Below are 6000 nucleotides of genomic sequence, written 5' to 3' on the forward strand. Positions count from 1 at the left end.
TCTTCAAAATAGCATCTACTCTGCTAGATCCAGTACCGGTTTCTGCTCTTCTTCTTACATAAACCCTTAACCTATAATTCACATAATAGGTCTACCTTATTTTGCCTAATTACATTCCTCCATGCATACATAATTGTTCTATAATGATCTCTTATATATATGAGTCATTTACAATTTTGCAAGTCGGCTTAAAATGATTTTACAATAATAAAAAAAAAAAATTATAAACAAAATTCATGTTGGCCTCTATGCTGGTATGCTTCCTTTCACTGTCGGTGTCGGTAGTCTAAGTGTCAGTGTAGAGTATGATCTTGCTAGTGCCAGTGGAATGCCTTGCTAGTGTCATAGGATTGTAAGGTTGTCATCAATGACAAAACCTTCAATCACCTACAATGTCTCATTGGCGTGTGCATATGCAAACAACTGCCCTATTAAAGGATTTTAGATCCACAACTATGAACCACCTTGTTAGAGGATTTACAATAGGCTTGACTGGACCTATCTGGTTAAGGGTTTCAGACTTGTCAAAGAGATTAGTAATAAACAAGTGAACGATCTAGAAAGTAGCATAGAATGCTTGATTAGATCCTTGACTACACTCTGTTAATGCATTATAGTATTAGTTCAGTCTTCTATCCTTTGCACGTTCAATCTTTATCGCATGATGCCTCTCTATCAACTTCACTCTTCAATACACATACACACATACATTAAAACCCTAGACATGATGTCCTTAAATAGGAAGCTAATTTCATATCGGTCCAATGAGATTGGATTACAATTTCCTAGGTTCAAAGCATTTAGACACATTTGGTAACATGACACAAAAACACCACCAAAGTGTCAGTGGATGATAACTCATCACACTATACAAGTTTACAAGTTGACTCACTGCATTGATGTCAGTGGATGATAGCTCATCACACTTTATAATTATACCGGTTTAAAATAGTATACCAATTACTGGTTAATGAACAAAGATTGGAAAACTGGAACATAGTGTTCCAATCAAAAAGATTAACTACCGCTTGGGGTCCTCATTCCGCTTGAGGTCTTCATACCACTTGATGTCTTCATATCACTTGAGATCTTTAGTCATGCTTTGATCGGTAAGCTTCTTCTGCAAAACACTGATAGTCTTCTACAAACAAAGACTATACATACAATGACATATAATACCAGTGTGAATAATACAACACCTATTATCAATGGAGAATAACTCATACATAAAATAAGTGTCTGTCCATCAATGACAATCACAACTAAACATGCCAAAAACCACCTCAACTAAGTACAAAACATTATCAAAATGCCAAAAATCTCCCCCTTTGGCATTGATGGTAGCACTTAGGAAAATATTGACATCCAAGTGCTTTCAAAACAAAAATAGATGTCATAATCAAAATTGCTCCCCCTAAGCATATACACTACTCCCTTTGCCAAAATTAAAAGCATGTGCAAAATAAATGCTAGTCATAAAATTTTCATGACAAGATACTACTTCCCCTTTGCCAACAATGACAAAGTAAAACATGCCTCAGAAATTGACCAAAAGCATATTACATAATCATGAAAACAAATTTAGATCACTATGACTAATGGGATCAACCTGTTTAGTCTAATCTTTACCTCTGGTTGCCTTGGGAGTCTGACCTCCTTCATTTTCCTTGAGATCTTCTTGACTCTTCTTCTTCTATTCTTCTCCTCCTTCTCCTTCTCCTCTTTCTCCCTCTCCTCTTTCTTCTGTTTCTCCTTCTCCTCTTTCTCATGTTCTTGTTTTTCCTTCTCCATTTTTTCTTTCTCAAGTTTTTCCTTTTCTGCTTTCTCTTTCTCTAGTCTCTCTTTCTCCATTTTCTTTTTCTCTACTTTCTCTTTTTCCAATTTCTCTTTCTCTATTTTCTCCTTCTCTGTGCTCTCTTTTTCCGCTATCTCCTTATCAGCTTTCTCCTTATTGGCTTCCTCTAGTTTAGAATCTTCAGCATCTAATGCATCCACATCAATAGGGTTATTTTGTTCAGTTACTCTTTCACCCTGATTATTGAACATTTCATCTAGTTTGGATGTAGATAGGTCAGGCTCTTTCTTAGCCTATTGAGTTTCTTCAGATACCTTCTACATGTTGACAACTTCTTTAGCCTATAGATGGGTGTCTTTATCCACCTCAAAGACTTTACCTCCAAGTAACTAAAGTCTTCTCTTTCGCATGAAGAAGATGCCTTTGTACCAATTAAGAAGCTCAAATAATTCAGAATTAGAGGCATCTGGAAAATATTGAGCAAAAATTTGCTCCCTAATTTCTTGATCCTTTTTAATGACAATGCACCATTTATTATCCAAATAATCATATAAAGAATTAGAAACAATAGACTTAATATCGGTTTGTGACCGATCATTATCACATAAATATTTAATGACGTCTAGCTCTACCTCTTCCTTTTCAATATCGCTAAGATCATCAAAATAATCTTCTAGATCATTAAGAACTTTCCTTCTAATATTCTTCATAATCCTTTGAAAATGTATCATAGGTTGGTCAGAAGCAACATGTATATTTATTAGTGCAAAGGTTGTAGGTACATTAACGATTGTCTTCATCATCTTACTTGGTTGCCTTGTCTTCTTCATTTCTACCTCCGGTTCAGTGTCTTCTAAATCCGATGTATTATTCTTGGTTTTTCTCTTCCTTTCAAATACCTTTGGTAGAATGACCTCTGGTTTCTTTTTGGCTAGTGACCTCTTGGTCACTTTAGGACTGGCAACATATGTAACTAGTGCTGATGCTGATGGCACAACTTTCCTCTTCTTCTACTTTGGTACTTCAATAGGTTTGATCCTCTCTAGGTAAGTACCGGTCCTCTTCTTCTTTGGTTCAATTGGTGAAGCAAGTAGGGTAGAGGCATACCCTGTGAGTATATCATTTACCACTTCATAGCCCATAGGCTCAACTTCATCTTGTCTAGGCTCAACCACTTCCATTATGCAATGATCCACTTTGATTGTGAAACAGATATCATTTTCATACTTTTTAACCAGATCACTTGATATTCTTATTCTCTGGTTCATCTTCAATCTGAACTCATCAAAATACCTGTTCAAAGTCTTCGGATAAGCGAATCTCACTACTTGCAGACTCTCCTTGATTTGTCTTGAAACTGATAGGTCATTTCACCATTGAACATCACCAACTATTGGAAAATTCCATTGAAAATAGAAAAACAAACCAACAAGCAGTTGACTGAACTTCAACTTTAGTGCCTTGTCCTCTTTGATGGATTTCAAATTCTCCATGAGTTTTTTTTGCATGTAGGTAAATAAGTCATATTCTGCATCTTCCTTGATCATCCTATAAGTGGCATGCACTGCAACTGTAGGAATAGAATTCATTCTACTAGCATAGAATACTCTATACCCGATCACCATGCACACATACTTCACCAAGTCATCTCTTGTGGTGTTTACAGTCATTGCCAGCTGGTCACTCATAGAACCGGTGAGCTCTGTCACTTTGACTTTTGTGATCTTGCGAAGAATAGGGATTTCTCCAACATGGCAAAAACTAGTCACAACATGCATTACCTCCTGTGTGATATCATGGGTTCACTCAAGATACATCTTGTCACCGTGAACCCTACGAAGAATGATCCTTATATGATCTTTTGTGAATTCCTCAAGAAAATATACTGCATTGTGGAATTTCTTTTTCTCAATCACTTTGTACTCTGGTTTAATCTTCTTATCATCTCAATAGAACAAACTCAACTGGGAGTGAATCACTAGAGACCCTAGGTCTTCTAGTTTGCAATCAATGTATCCTCAAACATCTGCTTCGATAATGACTCCAGCGAGAATGTGAGATAGGGCATTATATTTCACCTTCTTCCTAAGAAACTCAGATGACTCCTCAGGTTCAGTAGATTTAGAAGGGATTTTGGATGTAGAGGCCATGTCTAAATAATTTTGAATGATTAGAGTGATTCGACAAAAAATATCTTTTCACTCTGAACTAGGGTTCACCAATGTCGAATTTGAACTAGGGTTTGCTGATGTCGAGCACAAGACACTTCTTGAAAAGCTTGTTTTACCACTCTGACCTCCACTCTAGATAACTTGAAATGGCTATAAAATCTTGTGCAAGATTTATTTTTAGATTTCTTCAAATGCAAGATTGATCGCTCTTGTTTCACTTCTCAAGATAGAAAAATTCTTATTTGAAAATAGGTAGGTAAAAATGATGACAAAAGTCACTTTTAAACATGCTCCTACCTACCACAATAAATGCATCACCGATAAGGTACAAACCCTAACTTTACCACTTCATTTCTTCTATCGGTTAACAAGTAACCAATACCGATAAAGACACTTTACCGATATACACCAGGGGTGTGAAACATTGTTACTAATATGTTCCGCCTTAATCTTTTCAAAGCTTAATTTGTGGGGTCTCCAAACTCGGTGCGGAAATTGGTACATCTTGTGGCTTCTCTTCATATTTCTTCTTCCAAATTTTATTCATATTAGCCTTAACGATTTCAACATCAACCTTTCCTTCTGGGTCAATCGGTATGTCTCCCGATTGATTCTTTCTCAGTCTTCATGTTTTGGCATTCCACACTCCAATGAGAACTAAAGGTTTTTGAAGGTGTTATCATTGATGGAAACCTTGTAGTCTTTAGGTTTCCTAGAAGGCACAACCACCAGCAGGCACTTCACCAGTAGCAACAACATTGTTCACCAGCACCCCAGCCGACAGGAACAGACCTTTTGTATATTGTATTTAATTGTAACATCTTTTTGTAAAGACAACATGGCATATTGTAATAAGACTCATATATGTATGAGATCTTGTAAATCATTTTGATATGTATGTATGGATAGGACATGGATAGAAGATGAATAAGGTAGTAGTAACAAGTGAATATTAAGGCAGATTTTGTATAAGGTTATGGTCATAGTATGAGCTTAAACTGGTACTGAATTTGGCATAGAAGATGCTATTTTGTAGTAGTACATTATATTGGATTCTCATAATCCATTTTGTAAGTCAGTGAGACTTCCTTTTTGTATTTGAGCATGGAGCTCTAGGCAGTTGGCCTTCTTGCATGTGCAGACACCTTATTGTAAGTAATATCCATTCATTGGCCAGTGAGTGAATATTGTGGGTCACAAATCCCCCTGAGGTTTTTCCCACACTGGGTTTCCTCACCAAAAATCTTGTGTTATGGTGTGCTTTCTATGTTGTCTTTATTGTTCATATTTACTGCATTAATTCATGTTTACCGATACATTGTTTCGGAATGCAAAATACTTAATAAGGTCAAAAATTCTTTTAACTAGTTAGATACTGATTCAACCCCTCCTCTCAGTATCTTTGGGACTATCATCAATCCTAACAATTGGTATTAGCACTTGGTCCTCTATTTCCAAAAGCCTAATAGCTTGAGGAAGATTCTGACACTGGTAAAGATGGGAAACTTGAGAAAGCAATTAGAAACAACTCTTGTAGACTTTGGTGCAAAAAAGTTGAAGAATATCAAACTTGAAGATGATCTGAGGACTGCACAGGAATTCATTCAAGGACTTTAGGAAAATCTCACTATTGCTAGAAACAAAAGAAAATAACTTCATGAGAAGATGCAAAGTGATGATGATGAAAAGGAAACTCTTAATGACCTTGTGAACAAATTGAGGCAAGAAAATAGTACTATGAGGAATGAAATGCAAGATATGACCATGAGGTTTTGTAAAGACATTGAAGATAGAAAGAAGAATGAAGATGACTTGACTAGGAGACTCAATGATGCTGGAAATGAAAATCTAAGACTCAGTCATGAAAATGATATGTTGAAGACAGATTTGATGCACATGCAAAATGATAAAACTGAACTTATGAGACAAAAGGGAATTTTGGGAAATGAGTTGGCTACTGCAAATCAACATAAAGAGAAATTCAAGAAAAGTTCAAAAGAACTTGATGATATGTTGAAAAGTTAGAAACCTAAT

Source organism: Cryptomeria japonica, chromosome 10, assembly GCF_030272615.1.
Source record: "Cryptomeria japonica chromosome 10, Sugi_1.0, whole genome shotgun sequence".
In the NCBI taxonomy this organism is placed as follows: domain Eukaryota; kingdom Viridiplantae; phylum Streptophyta; class Pinopsida; order Cupressales; family Cupressaceae; genus Cryptomeria; species Cryptomeria japonica.